General features: G+C 50.4%; 1 protein-coding gene across 4 annotated transcripts in view; it reads right to left on the bottom strand.

The window, feature by feature from the left end:
• Positions 1-16,259, bottom strand: part of SLC6A17 (solute carrier family 6 member 17) — a 51,660-nt gene extending 35,401 nt beyond the window's left edge. The window contains exon 1 of one of the 4 annotated variants that reach the window (XM_037998182.2): positions 15,853-16,259. The gene's annotated coding sequence lies outside the window, so the exon portion shown is untranslated. Of the gene's footprint in view, positions 1-1,493; positions 4,039-6,508; positions 11,280-15,852 lie in introns of those variants that run through there. The other 3 variants (XM_007977645.3, XM_007977647.3, XM_073008498.1) reach the window with 3 other exon arrangements.
• Between the last annotated feature and the right edge of the window lie 2,834 nt (positions 16,260-19,093).

Consider the following 19,093-nt stretch of genomic DNA (forward strand, 5'->3'; position numbering starts at 1 on the left):
GAGAGCAGGAGAGGATTATCTGACCATACCAGGAAGCTGAGGAGCCCAACGTGGACACAACCCAAATCAACTCCCCATCACACTCTGAGGCAGGTCAAGGGCCTCAAATACTGAGCTTGCCCTCCCTCCCCATCAGGGGCTGCCCGGTGAGGAGCTCAAGGCCTACAGACTCGGTTTCTCCACAGGCTTTACCCGAGCATTATTTGAAAAGTAAACCTAAAGTGGCAAAATAGGCAAAGCCATATGCCAAACCCAAGTAGAGCGTTATCTGTGAAGACTTTTCTCTCTTCCATACTGCAGAGCTTAGAGTGCTCAAGCCCCTCTGGAGGCCCATACAGCCATCCCTTTCCAGGTGTTCTGCTTAGCCAGAACCAACTGGTGGGAGCCATGGAAGCCAGTGCCTGCCTTCCTTAGGGCCTTTTCATTCAAAATGCAGGGATTATATCAGGAACTGGTTAGAAATGCGGCATCTCAGGCTTGCACCAGACCTCCTGAATCAATCTCTGCCTTTTTACAGGATCCCCAGGTGATTAAAAGGGATATTAACATTGGAAAAAAAAAAAAAAGGGCTCTTGAGCCATCACCGTGGGGCCCCTGGACACCAGTGCCTATGGCATCTCCATTCCCCTGGCTGGAGTGGCTGACCAGGCTCAGCTAGAGATTCTGGCACCAGAAACCAAGAGCTGTTTGCTCAGTGCCAGCGAATCTTGGGTCATTGCTCAGCACTGACATTATCTGAGGACTTCTGCAGCCAAGAGCTGGTTCTCCATCCTTCGGCGACAGTTTTACAGCAGATAATGTCTGCACAACACGGGCGGGGGAGGCAAAACCCTCCCCTGCTCCTGCCAGTCCTCATTTGTCTTTCATGCTTTCCCTTAAAGAAATAAAGCACCACGAAAATGAAGCCTTTGAAGAATTCCACCATTCTGTTACATTTCAAAGCACCCCCTCATTAAGGGAAGGTTGGAGGATTTAAAATTAAACATACACACCCCAGCCTGCGGTTGCCCTGCATCTTTCTAGGGATGTAACTTAACCAGCTCTGTAATTACTTTATTAAGGGAAAGAGCTGTCTCTGGAAGCTGGGCTCCCTGTTTGTTCTCCTCGTAGGTGCGTGCCACCTGAATGGCACAGGCAAGGTTGCTGTGCCGTACAAGGGCCAGGCCTGTCCTTCCTGCCAGCCTCAACCCAGACCTCCTGGCTGACCACAGCCAAGGCCTGACTGTCAAGGAGACCTGCCAGGCAGGCCCCGTTATACATGTAATGAAGCTGGGAGGTTTATGGGGTTGGCTAGCCCTCCCTCGGCCAGGTCTTGGACCACATTAGCAGGTGACACCTGCTACCCTCCTCTTCCAAGGGGACAGTGGGTCTTTAGTGACTGCCCCCTCACACCTCAAGAATAGACAGGGTTCGGCTCTGGAGTATCGATGACAGGGCCAGCCTGGTTAGAGGACCACAGAATTCCCTATAAGAAGCTCTCTGCTGGGACTCACTTCACAGCGGGTAAGTTGAACACTCCATTTTGTCCTGAAGGGTGCCCCATGGGTGGCACTTGTGCATCTGTAGAACTTTCAGCCCTCAGCCTCCCCCGACGGCTGCCGTGTTGCTTGTGCTACACAAGTGAAGTGCGGCCCTAGGAGTTACGCAATGGACAGGCCTGTGTCCTTGCCTGGGCTGCCAGCATGGGCTCCTCTCCTCACTCAGCAGGTCCCCCATCTGCAGGGCGTGCAGAGAAATGGCTGCTTGTCAAGGCATCTCCCCCTCCCCTACAGCTTACATCCAGAGCTGTTACTAAAGATGAGATCTGGGAAGAGGGTGGGGGTCCCTCTGGAGCCTACAATCACTAGGGTTCCTTGGCTCAGAGCCTGTCTTTGGCCGCTCTGCCTGCAGCAGGGTTTGAGCAGAGCAATCTGCAGTGCATTAGGTATGATTTACTGATCATCAAGCCACAACTAGAGAAAACCAAGGGGGTTTCCTGCAAGTCTGCAGAATTTATCTTGCTGCTGACCAATTGGAGCACATGTTTCTCCATAAATAGCCTAGTGAATGGCAGCTTCGGTCACCAAGATGAGAAAGGGCTGGGAGGAAAAAAAAGCATCATTTTAAACAAGGAGGACTCAAGGACATTCTGGTAAACCAGAGAAGGATACCTACAGCAGCATCCGGCAACCACAGAGCATCAGCTAACACGAGCTTCCTCCTTTTTCCCAAGATGTCACTGATGCCATGTGCATCCCACACTGAGGGATGGGGGCCCAAGGACTCCTGTGCCATTAGGTCTGCAGGATGCAAAGGGCTTGTACAAACCTCCAGGCTGAGGCACTGGGCTGGGCTGCAGTCATGACTGGAACCCTCTGTGTCCAGTGAATATGCCCAGGTGACAGCAGGGTCAGACTCAGAAATTAAAGCTTAAGGGACCTAGCAATTGTCCAGCTCAATGTTCCCATTTTATCTCTGAGGAAACTGAGGCCCAGAGAGAGGAACTGAATTGCCCGAAGCTACTCAGGTTCTCCTAACACCCTGACCAGAGCCTTGTCTGGAACAGAATCAGACTCAGTAGGGGTGGGGGACACAGGGAGAAGACCACTGAGTGTGGGAGTGTGAGGCATGGGCTGTGAAGCTGGACAGGCCTGGAGTTGAGACTTCATTCACTCACTCACTCACCTGACATACATTTCCTGAGTGCCTCCTATATGTCAGCCTCTGTTCTAGGTGAGGGATATAGCAGCAAACAAAACAGGCAAACTGTCTCCTCTTGTGGAGTTTGCATTTCACGTGGAAGGGCCAAATACTAAAGAAATCGATGTGTAATATAATGGCCAGGGGTGATACACGCTGTAAAGAAAATCACACCGGAGGGGTGCAGCAAGCTGGCAGGCAGCTCTTTTATGCTGGATGCGGGGATTGGGGGGGCAGTCAGGAAGGGCATCTCCGAGGAGGTGACATTTGAGCAGAGGCGTGAATAACAGGAAAGAGCATTGGCAGAGCGAACAGCAGACACAAAGCTCCCAAAAAGGAAGCAGCCCTGGGAATTCCAGGAACAGCAAGAAGGCCAGAGCCGTGGGGCAGAATGAGAGGCAGAGACGGGGAGAAATGCGCTGGGGAGGGAGAAGCATGGCCGTGCTGTGTGTGAGGACTGGGGCTGGCGCTCTGAGGGAGGTGGGCAGCCCTGAGGCCTTGGCCACACACTAGCTGTGTTCTCTTGGACATGGCACTTTATTTATGTAAGCATCCATTTCCTCATGGGTGAAAAGGTTGCATTTAATGACGCCTCTCATCTCCCAGGGAGGGCTGCTGTGAGGGTCCAAGGAGCAGCCACACAGAGTGCCTGGCACAGAGCTTGGCACACAGAAAGGACTCAAATGATAGCAGCCACTGCCTGGAAGTCTTGCATTGTTTACCTTTACACATTTAAAAAATATATAAGTCCCCATATTGATATTTGATCCCGTCAATCCCATTTCTTCTCAAGAAAGGCCAAAGAGAGCTGATCGTGGGAGCTGAGGTGGGTGGAGAGAAGCATCCTGCACCACCTCAGTGATGCCCACTTTCTTCTCCAGAACTAGTGTCCACCTAGGGCAGCCCCTAGAAAGTCCTACCACACACCATACCCCAGTGTCAAAGAAAGCCAGACAAAGGTCCCACGGCTCCCAGCTTGGATCCGAAAGACCAGCAATTGTTTTATTGTTATTAATAAAAACAAGGCCTGTAGTAAAAGTTAAGCATTATTATTATTAAAATGTACCTCATGTTTGCAATAGCTTGAGACCACTTAAAACCATTTTTTATCTTTCACAACCTGGGTTGGTGATCCTGCTCGGGAGTAAGACAGCCTGGGTTCCAACCCTGGCTCGCTGCGTGCCAGCCACCTGACCTGGGCAACTTTTCTAGCCTCCCTGAGCTGCAGTTTCCTCATATGTCAAGGGAGGGTGCCAGTGGTGCCTACCTCACCGTACTGTGAGGAGGATACGTTGTACTGGTCTTAGAACCCTGTAGCACCCAAGAAGCGCTCACAAATGGTACCGTTTCTTCAGCTCTCATTCAATTCATACCCCAGTGGAGGCTGTGACTTAGAACAACCCTCCCTGCCCCACCCCCAGTTCCCTGAAGCCATGTGCCGGTGAAAGGCCAGCTTTTACAGCAGGCAGGGCCTGGAAATCCAAAGTGTACCCAGCCAATGACCCCAAAGCCTTGTCTGTGAGGAGCATCAGGATCAGAGAAGGACCCTGAGAGGGGCGATTCCTCTCTTTCCATATCCATGCATCTCATGGAACCAGCCACGATCCAGACATCAGCAGGCCAGCTAGGTACTGGGCTTGACCAACCTACTGTGCAAACTGGTACCATTGCCCTAACTTCCCCAGACCTCAGTTTTCCTGTGTGTAAAATGGGTTGGCACGGATGGCCTCCAAGACCCCTTTCGGCTCTAGCATATATCCACTGAAGTCCCTCCTGCTTGTGAGTGTGAGCAAGGAGCCACCTGCCCCAGGCACCTGTAACAGTGGATGCGAAAGGTAAGTTCTATCTGCCCTGCCGCCCTCCATCAGCTGAGAGCCCACTGGAGCACGGTAGAGATGTGGTGACAGACAGCCCAGCTGTATTCTAATTATCCCCCCGTAGTAGCTGGGGTGGGTTGTGAAGTGACTTTCATGAGCAACACGTCGGATGATGAAGCTGCAAGGTGCTCTCTGAAAGGAGTGCCTCCATCCCTGAAAGCACAGCGCAGAGGGGCGCGAGTGCTGAGCAAGCCCTCGGTGCCAGCTTGTCACTTAGCAACAGAGGTGGCTTGCAGCTCAGAATAGCTCCTGCGAGAGAAACAGGTCGGAGCAAGTGAACTGCGAATCTTCTTGAAAGGAGAAAAAATAGTGTGACTGCAAGGCAGACAGGTAAAAATATCTCCTGCCAGAGGGTGAGGTCTCCATGAAAATTTTTCAAGCACAGCATCCGGCAATTAGCTCAAGGTGGTGGGGGATGGCTGCTCTCACCCTGGCACCAGGACAAAGCCTGGAGCCGACAGCAGCCACGGAGGAGAAGGGAAGCGGGGCCCTTCTGTAATGATGGAGGCAGCTCCCTGAGCACCCGCCTCCTGGGCCTGGGGTGTTTCTTGCTAGGGAGGTTCAGGTAACTCAAAGGACAAAGAGAATCATTTACTTTCCAAGTTAGACCCCCTAGGGGAGGTGAGTGGGGGAGCCACCATTTTGGGGAAGCAGGCAGTCACCTAACTACAACGACCACAGACACCACAGGCCCACCCTGCCCAGCCCCTGCCCATGCTCCTGACCCTGCTACCCTTGGGTCTTGTGGCTCTGGAAAGAGTGGCTGTGGCCAAGCACATCCTTAAAAAGCACCTCTTCAGGGTGATCCAACAGGCACCCTGAAGAGCCCCCAAGAAGAGGAGAGCAGCGGAAGTGGTCCCTGCTCAGGACCTCAAAGCCAACATCTAACTCAGGTAGAATCGGCAGTGAGTAGGAGCCATGTCAGAGAATGCTTGGCAGCTTCCTGGTTTCTTCATGACAGGCAGTTGTGGCCCAAACTGTTCTCCTAATTACCTCAGAGCCTCTGAGCTTTTACTGAGCCCAAAACAGGCCGGACTGTTATCAGAGACACAAATTATTTTTAATTGTTTTATTAAAACCTCTGACAGTCACCTGGGGCAAACTGCTCCTGACAGAGCCTGGCCTTGACTTGGAAGCTTCTGCCCCTGGATGTTCTGGCCCAGGACACAGGCAGGGACCCCACACCCTTCTTGACCTCTCTTTCCTCCACCCCCATCCAGGTCACAAGTCCTGTCAGTGTGCTCAGCTCTGTCCTCTTCCCACCCGCTGCTCTAGTTCAAGCCTGCTCTCTGGTTAGATGCCTGCAGCAGGCTCCCAGCTCACTTTCCCCACCAGCGTCCTACACATTGCCTTCGGTGGCATCTTCTGGAAATGCCACGCCGCCCCACTCCCACTGCCTACTGAAGGGAGCCCAAGGCCCTTTCCAAGGCATTTGGGCCCGCTCTATCTCCTGGGCCTCAGCTTCCACTTCCTCCCAGCCCACTCACCACTCACTCTAGACTAACCACTTCCCATCCCCTGACAGCTGAAGCCTTCTAGGTCCCCTCGCCTCTATGACAGCTCCTGCGAATCTGTGAGTGAGCATTAACGCTCTGCCCTTCTCAGCACACTCCTCGTAACACTCTTTTACACTATTTTACTATTTGGCTGTCTGGTACAACCAGTTGTCGTTATGCCTGATCCCTTTTCTAAACAGCAAGCACCTCGAGGCAGGATCGAAGGTGCATTCAGCTTGGTGCCCACCCTTCACTGCTCCTACCCACCCAGTGCCTCACACACACAGATTATCTGTGGGCACAACATGGTATTTACAGGTGTTCCAGCGTCCCTGCCTTCCAATCCTCTGAGAACAACCTGCTTCTCATGTAGAAATCTTACTACTGCCTCACCTTTGAAACAAAGAGGTAGGGTAAAACACTAACAGCAGTGACTAGAGAGACATTTGAACCTACCGGAAGTCTGCATGTCCCAGCCAGGGGGACTCTAATCCGGTGCATCCCTGTAGCACACATGGGGAGAGCCCCAAGACTTGGAAGCCATCTGTAAAACAAGGAGCTGTGCTTGCCTGCTTACCTACCAGCTGCATCTGGTTACCACATGGATGGAAGGAGAAAGAGAAACAAAAGCTCACTGAATAGTCAAATGAACAGAGTGGTGATTTTTTTTACTCCATTTCACAGATTTGTTGGGTTTGTGTTTTCCATTTCATACCTCAATTGACACCATCTTTGCTTCCGCAAGGCCAAATTCTGGTATCTTATTATAATATGAGCATGATAAATATGACATTATTGAATTGAATGAGTGCATAAATGAATTGATCCATTTTTGAACTCCCCAAAGTTTCTGGAGTCTGATGTGTTTTTCCAGCTCCCAGTTTTTTCCATTTCCTGATGCGATATTCTGATGCCAAGACCATATCATGCCCCAAGGATGCCCCAAGTGACAGTTTGAAAGCCAGGATACACTAAGAAACCTGGCCATCCCTTTGTGACTTTTTGCCACTTTCAAAAGAGCCAGTACTTGTACTGTACCTTCCCTACTTTGTAGACAGAATCCATCCTCACCTCAGGGAAATCATCTTTGGGTGGGCACAGCATGGCTTGGGACTTGTGGGACCATTCCAAACAAGAAATCTAGCCGAGGAGCCAGTGGCACCTTCTGCAGCCCTTTCTTACCTTCCTGTTGCATTTGCCGAGTCTGTTCTCTTCAGTTGATATCTTGTTTTCTTAGTCAAGAAGGAAGGGAAGCAGGAAAGGGGGCAGATGGTCCAGAGGGGGAGGAACTGGCACTGAAAAATGTGGGTGTGGCCAGTGCAAACAGATCTTGTGGCTCCATTTTACCATCTCACGTGGGAGAACGCATGCTCTGTGTGCATGTAAACAAGGGCAGCCGCAGGACCCACCCCCCGGCAATCCATGCATTCTCTCTTTACTGGAATTCAGGTGCTGAGGGATCCACTGGGGGAACTTCTGAAGGCAGAGTGGGGCGTAGTAATAATAACAATGATAACACAGCACATAGGCCATAATTCTTGAGTCCCATCTCTGTGGCAACCACCATGCTGAGCACCAAACAGATATTAGCTCCTTTAATTCTGCCAGTAATTATAACGGGTAGATACCACTGTTATTCCCATTTTACGAATGAAGACTTGGAAGCTCAGAGGGATAATTACCTATATTTCATTGAATCTAGGATCCTGTGATGCTAGCACTTTCTTGAACTTACCAGAAAGGATCCATCGAAGGTTTCTACCCAACTAGGGTGAGCTGTCATAGACCCACAGCCATGTTGAAACAGCTATTGATTGCATGTCATGTCCTGATTTTAAGATGTGGTAATGTGCAAAAATACACATTTTGGAATTGATGAAATAAGGCAAGTCATCCAAAGCCCCTGGATCTGCACTGACAGACTGACCCTGGAGCCTGACTCTCAACCTCAATGCTATCATGGGTTTCAGAGCCAGGAAAACCTAAAGTCCTGCTCTGCCATTTATGAGATGTTAGTCTTTGGGAAAATACATAACCCCTCTTGGCTTTACCTTCTGGACCCGAAGAGATAGGAATGAAGGATGCTACACCTTGTGGGCTTGTCATGAGTATAAAATGAGGTAACACAAGAGTTGTGCTCAACTCAGGCCAGGCCCTCTGGGCATGCCATCAACCAGTGCCAGCTACCACCTTCACGTGAGAACATGTGGGAAATGGGCTTAGCCAGGAATCAAGGCATACTCACCCACATTCCACAATGCCCTGGAGCTGGGTGGGACATGCACGTGTGAGCCCAAGGACACAGTGGTCTGACAGGGGATGCCAGGGCTCAGTTCTCCAACTTCTACTCTCCTTTTGGCCTGGAAGGAGAATAGAGTCCAGCAACTCCTATAAACTAGAGGTACTGCTAAAATATGGGATTTTAAAATACTCCTCTTGCTGTTTTTTAAATCTCTTTCCCTCCTTCTTTTCCTTTACTTCTTTCAACAAATATTTGCTGAACATTACCTGCTAGGCCCTGTTCTAGTGCAACAGAGAACAGAGCAAATAATGTCCCTACCCCATGGGATTTATATTCTAGTGTAGAGGGACAAACAGAAATCAGACAAATATATAATTTATAGTGTACATACAAACATACACTATATCTGATAGTATATATAAGTATATCAAATAAGCATATACAGTATAGAGTATGAGGGGGTGGAGCACAGCAGGGATGCTGCAACAGAGATGGGACGAAGGAAGCATGCTCCAATAAGGTGACATAAAGACGTGAACAGAGTGAGAGAGTGGGCCATGTGGATGTCCTGGGAAAGCATTCAGAGCAGAGGGAACAGAAAGTGCAAATGCCCTGAGGCAGGACCTGAATGCCTGGTGAGTACAAGAAAAGACAGACGGTCATGTGCCTAGAGCACCCTGAACAACGGAAGAGTGGGAGGTGCTGGGCTAGGAAGACAGTGAGTGTTCAGAGCAGGCAGGACTCATGGAGCATGGAAAGGAGTTAGGGTTTTCTTTCAAGGCTAATAGGAAGCTATTGGAGGTTTTCAAGCAGAGGAGTAAGGTGACTTGACTATTTTTATTTTTATTTATTTATTTTTTTGAGATGGAGCCTTGCTCTGTTGCCCAGGCTAAAGTGCAGTGGCACAATCTCGGCTCACTGCAACCTCCGCCTCCCGGGTTCAAACAATTCTCCCGCCTCAGCCTCCTGAATAGCTGGGATTACAGACGCAGGCCACCACACCTGGCTAATTTTTGTATTTTTAATAGAGACGGGGTTTCATCATGTTGGCAATGATGGTCTGGATCTCCTGACCTCGTGATTTACCCGCCTCGGCCTCCCAAAGTGCTGTGATTACAGGTATGAACCAACGCACCTTGCCTGACCTGACTATTTTTATAGGGATCAATGGCTGCTGGTAGGACAAGTGAAGAAACAGGGAGGGTACGTAAGCAATATTGGTGATGTGGTTCAGGCTGTAGATGAGACTTGAGTTTTGAAGAGAAAGGGAAACTGAGGACCTGAGGTGCTGAAGGGCACACCAGGTCTCAGACAGATAAAGGACCCATGAGAGTATACCAGTTTGGAAAAAGAAAAATTTTAAAGACCAGATATGCATATAAAAGTCCAGGAACAACTAATGAAAGCCTCATTCCCTTCTTTCCTCATTCATGGGGGGACCACCATGGGGACAGATGACTCCTCACGGCATCTGCCAAAAATCATCTGACCTGGATTGTCTTAAAACCGCTATTTTCTGTTGTCTCAGAAAGAGACAGAGGGAACCAAGGGTGTCCAATTACCTGAGTTACCAAATGGACTGCTGAAGAGCTCTTGAAGGAATAGTGATCAGAAACCCTTAATTACAGTCCCAACATGATGTCTCTTTCCTGAAAATGAGAAGGGTTTATGTCTCTTTCCTCACCAGCCTTCAGTGCAGCTTTGTAGAGTGTTGGGCAGAAAAGTATCCTACTGGGACAAGCCACAGGTGACCCACTGTGCTTACATATGTTATTTATCCTCACAACAACTTGAGATAAAATACAATTCTTATCTTCAAGACAAAGAAGCCTCCATCATGTACAAGATTACCCAGCCATACAATGGAAGAGCAGGGATTCAGACTGTCATCTACCAAACTGTAGCTATTTTCTTTCTGACATACTGGTACGTTCTGATCTTTTGCATGTCATGACACAGAAAATAACATTAGCATGGCACACTGGGGTACATGGAGGGGACGCTACCATGCTAGGCCATTCCAGGCTACTCCAAGGAATGAGGGCATCATTATTTCTGGGCCACATGTTACCCATCTGTAGCACTGGTTGGGAAGTTCTGCAGTGCTCCATGCAGCCTTGCAAAATGATACGTTCAGGAAGTCAACCGTGGACTGAACCCAACTACTACCATTTCTCCTAGAGATCAGGATCTTCCTCACTTGACTGAGTTCTCTTCCAAAACTCACAATATAAAGCAATTTGGGGAACTGGTCAAGGAGATTCCTTCCAGCTGTTCTTTGGAGTCCCAAATTACTAGCAGGCAGAAGGCCCCCGTGGTGTGGCAGGACCATGGACAGCGCCCACCCAGTCATTCTGAGAGCCAGCCCCAGGTAGCGCACGCAGTACAGAACATCTGCTCTTCTTCCTTTAGATCTGGGCAAAGGAAGGGAGACCCATGTCCTCAATGAATACTCACTTGGCAGTACATCCTTTAACCACCCTATGGAGTGACTATTCATTCCTCTTGCAAGGTAGTTTTAGCAAACATTGTTTCTGCCCCATTTAGAGCTGGTGTGAGATTCAAAGCCTCAGGAACCCAGGAATCTTGTAATTAAAGAAAAATGTAACTGGCAGAATTTTGGGGTGTGGACCAGTGAATTCCATTTGTAAGCAAAATAGAAGGTGGTAAATTAGTGGTACACAGAATTCAGCAGAAATTCTAATTAAACCAGTAATTAGAAACGATGGCGTACAGTGACAGGCAACTTGTTATCTTCAAATAAACTGCTAGGTAGGCTGGGGAAGGCAGAGTGGCAGCTCAGTGGGACAACTGCAGCTAATGAGCTGTGAGCTGGTGTACTCACTCCCCTGACTCTATATGCGCCTCACTCCCACTCCACAAGAGGACACAGAATGGACAGGGCTTTGTGCCTCAACTCTCTAGTTGGGGACTCAGGCAGCCTAGGACTCACCTGACCCAGAATTATTCTCTAACAAAATACACCTGGTTCTGAACATGAGACTAAGTGTATACAGTAATTCATATTGCATCGGAGCTTATGTTCTCACATGTTAATTTTCTGTACATATTGAATGTTTAACTATATATTTTTTTTAAAACTGGATTTTCCCATAAATGAGCAATGTTTTAAGAATCACTCATGGGAGGAGGAGGAAGAGAATGAGAATTATCAACGGACTTATCTCCACAAAATGGCTGCCTATGAAGCAAGGGTTTCTGGGAAGTCCTCTTCGTCCACTGCCAGTGAGGAACATTAATACTTACATTCAGTTATCCACCTTCAGGAACTTCCCCACTGAGATCTCAGGTGGTTTGGAGATGATGGGCAGGCTGGGACAGCATGGACCTGTTCTGGGGATGGTGATTTTTCAGAGAAAGAGAAGAGACAGAGAAGCTGGAGGAATCAGGTGCCATGTTTCCCAGAACGGCCACGGACACGCGTGGCAGAGTTTTGGAGTGAGGAGAAAGTGGGCTCTCCATGGGACAAGACCAGGAAGAAGCAAGTGGCATCTCCCCAAGCAGCCCTGCCAGCAGCTGCTGTAAATAACCTTGAAGTGTTCGCAGTTTTTCTCTGGGGTCTGGGGCCTCACTAGAAACGGCTACAAATCCCTGGCATACACTCTCAAGCAGAGACACCTGACCCGCCAAGCTCCCATCAGCAAGTGGCCGTCCTTGATTCTGCATATGCAGAAATTCTCAGGGCAACATCCACCCGGCTCTGACTCCTCTCACTGGTCTACACACGAACCCCTAGCTTGGACAAATGTTAAGGGAATGAGGTCAAGGGCAGCAGAGGTCAGGAAGAGAAGGACAGGGAAAGGACGAGAAAGCACCAAGATGGAGCCTGGGATCTTTTTCTGGATTTCAACTCACCTGGAGCCAAATACCATACTCCCCAAACCGTGGACATTTGGTTATGTTAGTTTTCCACCAATTTCCAATTAGTACAGGCCCATTTCCCCTTTTCCCAGGGCATTAACTTAAAAAAAAACCTGGACCCACAGCTCTAGACAATCTTGTTTGGGTAAATGCCTAGGTTGTCAGCATTTATTAAGAATGTATTGTGGAAAAGTATCACATAGAGGTTAGGAACATGAAGTTTGGACTGATAGAGTTCCAGTTCTCTGGTCGCCACTCATTACCTGTGTGACTTTGAACAAATCATTTAACCTCTCTGAACCTTAAATTTTACAATCTTAAATTTAAATTTTACTGGAGATAGCAATATCTGTCTCCTGGGATTGTAGTGAAGATTAAATGAGATGGTCTGGGAATAAAGTACTTAGCACAGCACAGAAGCCTCAATAAGCAACTGGATATTATCAATTTCTGCCAAGCACAGTGTGAGCTACTGGAATCCAGAATTGCACTCGCCCCTCCTAAAAGCATGCAAAGTAGGCATTTCCTCACAGATCACTGCCCCACTTGAGTTTGGGATAGTGCTCTAGCAATCAGTTCTACCTATGGCACTGTGCTTCTGACCTCTGGCAGCCAGCAACATCAGTCAGGGAAGGGAAACACAGGGGCTGAGGTGACAGGTTTTTTCCCCCATCCTGGTGCTCCAGATGTTTGGCTGTGAGGACTTCTTATAGCTCAGCCTGGGAGCAAGTGATAACTCAGAGCTAGTTCTAGCAAAAAAGCTTAAATCTATCTTCTCTTCAAACTATTCTGCTGCTTATCTTAGCAGCTTTAAAGGGATTAATGATGAATTGTCCTGCTGCAGCAAACCAGGACAGAAAAGGAGTATAAAGGAAGGGAGGGTATACAGGCAGAAGGAACCTGCTTCTCTGGAATCTTCTCATCTCTGTTTCCGTCATCCTTGGAATTTGCTCCTGGATCCAATGGGGAGGGCATTGGCTCCAGAATGAATGGTGAATGCAATGCACGTGCACGCGAGTGCACGCGCGCGCACGCGCACACACACACACACATTTCCAGTAGCAGATTGGAGTCCCCTGAGCCAGCGTGGCTTCTTTCTTGCTGCAGTGGGGATCCCCTTATTTCCTTCACTCTTAAGGCACACACATCTTAGCTCAGCACCAAATCTGGACATTTTACAGAGAAAACTAGGGACTCAGGGTCCTTCAGGAAAACAGGAGTCACACACCTCACTGAGGCCAGCCTCAGCTCTCCTGAACAGTTCTCTTGTAACTTTCAATTCTTTATGGATATAATGGGTGGGGAGGAGGATGGCAAGACTTGAACAAAGAGAAATGACCCCTGAAGTCCACCCAGCAGGTGCAGCAGCTTGGGACCGGGCCACAGTCAGAAACAACCCCAAGGAGTCAAGGTCTGTGCTAGAGTCACCCGAGAGCTGTTGCAGGTGGCCAAGAGCAGCCAGCAGACCCAGCACAGCTGAACCCCACCCCTACCCCAACACTAATCCTGCTCTTAATCAGGCTTCCCAATTTAGGGTCTCATGGGGAGACTTGAGGGTTGGAAACAGGTCTATGTGAAGCTGAGTATGGGTCCTTCTTAATCACATGGGAAGCACGGAACCTTCATGTCTCCCCACATCCCCTTTCATGATGGAGCAGGGGCAATGAGAGAAAGAACTGCCTCTGGTTAAGGCCCGTAAGGGAAGGGATGGGGAAGTAACATCTAATGAGCACCTGCTGTGTCTGGCTCAAAATAAGCTGGCAGAAATAATATCATAGGCATCCCTGTTTTACAACTGAGGAAACTGAGACTCCCGAGGTGAAGTGACTTGCCCAAGGTCACCCCACTGGCACATGGCAGAACACTGGGCCCAGTTTTGACCACAATCACAGAGCCTTTCCTCACCCTCCCCTTCACCTCTCCCCATCTCCCTGCCCAGGCCAGCCTGGCCCTGCTCACCTTCCCATGGAGTCAGAGCTCCAGGACCTTGCTCAGCAGCCAGAGCTGTGCTTAGCTCCCTCAGAGGACTTGCCCACCTCTGCCCAAAACACTTGGGCTCAGGTCATTCCTGCTCACGAGTCCTGCTAAAGAACTCCATTCAACTCACAAACAGCTGACACACGACTCTGTGTGTGACTCAGGCCAAACAAACTCACTCCAATCAGAGCTGGTGGGCATGATTTGCCTCCTGCACTGAGTCACCCTCCAGGCTGAGCTGCAGGGATTCGCTGAAACTCAACCACCTACTTAGCCACAGATGTTCCATTAGAGAAAAATCCGGCAGTGGAGCTAAACCCTCTGATGGTCCCCGTGGATGGACCATGGCCAAGGACAATCAGGTGTGACCTCAACGCTCTTCCTGCCCAGGTGACGGGTCTGCCTCACAGAGCCATGGGATAACGTAAGCACAGAACGAGACACAAGAACTCCCCACTGTAAACCTCAACACACTCTGACCTTGCTCTCCAGACATAAGTGAGCGTGTCCAGCAAGGCCTTAACAGGCGCTAACTAAACTTTTGGTTGAATTTTTTTGAATTTTTGGTTGAATTACAGGATTGTCTTTGTTCCTGAAGTTCCTGTTAACAAGGACAATGCCCGGAAAAGAATCTTCTTTCTCATTACCACTTCCCTGTCGCCCCAACCCACCCCCACCTGCCTCAAGTTTACAGCTGAATTGCCCCAAAGGTAGCTCTGGTTAGAAATCTCCTAATTCAAAACGCCTGTTAAAGTATTTCTGAAAAGAAAAAAAAAAAAAAAAAGGAGAGAGGAATGGGATCAAAAAATATTTTCTAAAGCCAACTTGACAGGGCCTAGGTCCTGTAAGGTGAATGGCCTTGGGATTTCTGAACTTGATTTCTGACAGGGCTGTCTGGGCTTTAAAAGGAAACATTACGCTTCTCTCCAAGGCGGCCGCACCCCTGGGGAAGCGGCCCTCCCTGTAGTACTGCGAGCATTCAGCATCGCTTCAGAACACGGCGCACACAGGCACAAATGCAGCAGAGGCCTCTCGCCCGGCCAGGACGGCGCCCCCTCCAGATGGGCACCCCACGCACGTCCCCTATCTCAGCCATTCCGTTCCCCAGATGCGCTTCCCACGAGGGAGGAAGGGCTCTCTGCTAGCTCCGAATCCAGCGAGGACCAGCCCCAGGACTGAGAATTAAATATTCATCTCGGACGTGAGAGTTCTGCTTCGCTTGCCAATGTTACTGTCAAGGTCACAGGCCTGAGGCCGAGCGGCTGGGACTGGTGGTCTCCAGCTGCGAAGGAGGCTCCCAGTGGAATTGCGCCCAGGGCGCGCAGTTTCAAGCCGTGGATGGGCTGGGCAGGCCCCCTCCCGGTTCTCCGCGGGCGGTTGCCTCCGCAGGTCAGCCCAATTTCCTCCGGAGTTCTTGGGCCCTTCTGAGCACCAGAAGCTGAAGCCTGGTGTCCAACCCGTGCGTGCGCCGCTGGGCACCCCGATGCGCGAAGGAGAGCGGGCCCCGGGGCTCCGTCGCCAGGCAACCGCGGCTGGAGCGGCGAGAGGAGCCCAGGACCAGCGCAGGGTCGGGCGGATGCCCGGGCAGCGCCGCCTCACACCTTCGTTCTCAGCCCTCCCTGACTGGGGCGGGGCCAGAACAGGGAAAGTTGCAGTGGCCGGCCCGGTAAAGCCAGGCGGGGCGCGGCCAGCGACTCACCTGTCACGCGTGGGTAGTCGCGCAGACTCCGCCCGTGCACTCCGGCCGAGCAACTGCGGTCCCCGACGGGTCGCGGACGCACAGCTCCTCCCCTGGGCCACAGGCCCCCGGCTGGGGCTGGGGCGACCCGGAGCTGCGCGGCAGCGCACGCGACTCCGCTCGCTCCTCACTCCCTGCCTCACCGCCAGTCCCAACCCGGCACCCGCCTGCCGCGCGCTCGGGGCTCAGGGGAGCGGCGCGGGGACCCAGGTCCCACGGCACAGAGCACGCGGGGCTGCGAAGACTGGGGCCGAGTGCCGCCCTCCCTGCGCCCTGCCCGCGCCGGCTCTGCGGAGCGGAACGGAGCTGGGCGGAGCGCTGCGCGCACTGTTCCCTCGCTTTCCGAAAGGCCACCCTGGCGGCGGGGCGCCGTGACGCAGGCTTGACTCACGCGCGGGCCCGCGTCAATGCGAGGCTCTCGGGCAGCTACCGAGGCTCTGATGGCCGACGTAGGCGGAGAGAGTGGGCGGGGGGCGGGAGAGGGAGTTGCCAGGGGGCTTAGCTTCTTGAGGCCACTCGTCAGGAGATGCAGACCCTGGAGCCCTCGCCAGGGCTTCTGCCCTGGGAGGGGAATGGGGTCCCAATGGTTAAAGCCCTCCTGGACCCTGGGCCTCACTTTGTTCTTTTGAGACTCACCTCCTTCGGCCTTCCTTCATGAACTCAATCTCAATTCATGTGGTTATTTCCCCTGCCCTGGACATTTCCACCTCCGTGCTTCTTTTCCCTTTCCTTGAGATGTCCTTCCACTCCTCTGTCCATCCATCCTACCATTCCGCAAGGCTGTTCCCTGTGCAGGTCAACTCTTCAGGACATCACTCATCTGTTGAGCACCTACTGTGTGCCAGGGGCTGCAGAGGCTGAAAGGATCACAGAGGTGAGGGAATGGAACCTCCTAGAGAGGCAGTGTGGGTTGACCCAGGTCTTCACAATACAAAGCAAAAGGATTGGAGAACCGTACAAGATGAGTAAAGTGGGGAGACAGTGACAGGGAAATTCTGACTGGTTTCTGAGTAGGCCTCTCGGAAGATCCTGGCCTAAAGGATGGACAGTCAGAAGGGGAGAAGGATGACCCCTGTGGAGTGGACAGCATGACAAGGGCATAGATGCAAGAGAGTAGAAACGTATGCGTGGGGTGGGGTAGTGGTTGCCTGAACTGGAGCAGGGGTGGGGATGATGAGAGGTGAGGTTAGAAAGGGAAACAGGAGCCATCCTGCCAAGGCCTTGGGTGGCTGTTTTGGGAGTCTGGATGAATTCTCTCTCTTCTAGGGAACACTAAGGGGACCTTTGGCATCCAAGGCAGGTGTTTGGGAGGAATGGGAGATGGAGGTTGTCTCAGCTGTCTTAGTGAAAGGTGGTAAGGGCCATTGTCAAGAACTCTGAAGGGTCTGGGATTTTACACTTACAATCTAAGTTAGCCTGCCAGTTTCATGGATGCCAGCAGAAGACAGGAAACTCTGGGCCAGACACAAAGGACTTTAATTACTCATGGCACAGCAGGCTGCAAGAGCTTCACATTCAGATCACCTTCCCTTAACTCTGAAGTCCCATGGGAGGGACATGAGACTGGACCACACACAGTGAGGAACTCCAAGTTTAGGAAACCCCAATCTTTTATAATGTGCTGCAAGCAAACTTGGCCGACATTTGCCCTAGACATATCTTTATTATACTAGACAGCAAACAGAACTGCCCTCCGCTAGAGGGAGATGCTCTCTTTGGAGGCTGTTTGCTATGCAAACATCCTCCAAAAGATAATGGGAACAAAAAGCCATCAGTGCACCTGCCCACAAAACTTGTGGGAACACAAGACACCCATAGACAATTATCTCCCGATAGAAAAATTCTTTCAACAACTATTTAGTGAGCCTAATGGTTACTTTACACTGTTCCAGGCCCTGAGGAGATAGCAAAATATGAGATAGATAATAATCTCTGCCCTTATAGGGTTTACATTCTGGTGGAACCAACCAGGGAAGCAGATGGGGTGGAATGGCATAGCAGGAAGTAGCAAGAGACAGGACAGAGATGAACAAATAGAATGTGACAACTGATGTGGTGTGGGAGGTGGGAGGAAGGAACCTATCAGAGACAGGCAGTGTTAAGGCAAGAGAACTTACAGGTGGTGTGGCCATGGGAAAGGGGAAGGACTTTGGAGGTTCATAGATCTAAGTTTTCATCCTGACTGCTATTTACTAGAGACCTTGAGTTAGTGACATAACTTCTCTGAACTTCTGTTTTCGTGTCTGTAAAATGAATGATACGTACCCCATAAGGTAGTTATGATGATCATGAGATGATTGTTCTAAAATATCTGGTATTGGCCAGGTATGGTGGCTTGCACCTGCAATCCCAGAACTTTAGGAGGCCAAGTTGGGAGGATTGCTTAAGCCCAGGAATTTGAGACCAGCGTGGACAACATAGCAAGTGCTCATCTCTAAAAAAAAAAAATAGTAAAATATCTGTTATCATATCTGATACCATGTTCTTAATACATAACTGTTATTAGGGGTATTACTAGATGATTGTATTGTTATTAACCAAGATGGGGAATTTAGAAAGAGGAGCAGATTTGGGGAATAAGGTAAAGAGATAATGGATTTGGGACATACTGAAAATGGCATGTCCTTGGGATATCAAGGTGACAACCAGAAGATACCTTGTCTCACTGCCTTTTATCACATCCACCCAGTGAAACCCCAACCTTGAATGAACTTAATACCTGGTTTCTATGTGCCAAGTTCTCTAGACAGAAACACACCACAGCCCAGTCTCCATCTGCCTTCATGGCCACCAACTTCAAGTGGGCTCCTCACGCTTCCTAAAGACTTCCCTATGATTCTCTGGTCAACTTACTTCCCCACTCTGATCAAGACCGCTCCAACCAGAACTCTCCCCAAATACTCATCCTACTTCCCCCCCGCCACCCCCCGGCCGATGCCGCATACTTCCCTGCTGTCTCAGGAACTGCCTTACTTCATTTGGAAACCTCTCGGTTTTCCAATGAGAATTAAACCGTTTCCATCTGCACATAACCTCTTCTCCCTCTTCCCCAGATACAGTAGGGAGAGTCTCTCCTCTCTAGACCAGCCCCCAGCTGTCCCCTGGGTCCTATGGCCCCACACCTTCTTGAGAACCTCAGCCACCCATTAGTTAATCCAGTGTCTCCTGTCTGTCTCATCAACTTTCCCTTTCTCCTGGATCC

This window comes from Chlorocebus sabaeus, chromosome 20 (genome assembly GCF_047675955.1).
Source record: "Chlorocebus sabaeus isolate Y175 chromosome 20, mChlSab1.0.hap1, whole genome shotgun sequence".
NCBI lineage: Eukaryota > Metazoa > Chordata > Mammalia > Primates > Cercopithecidae > Chlorocebus > Chlorocebus sabaeus.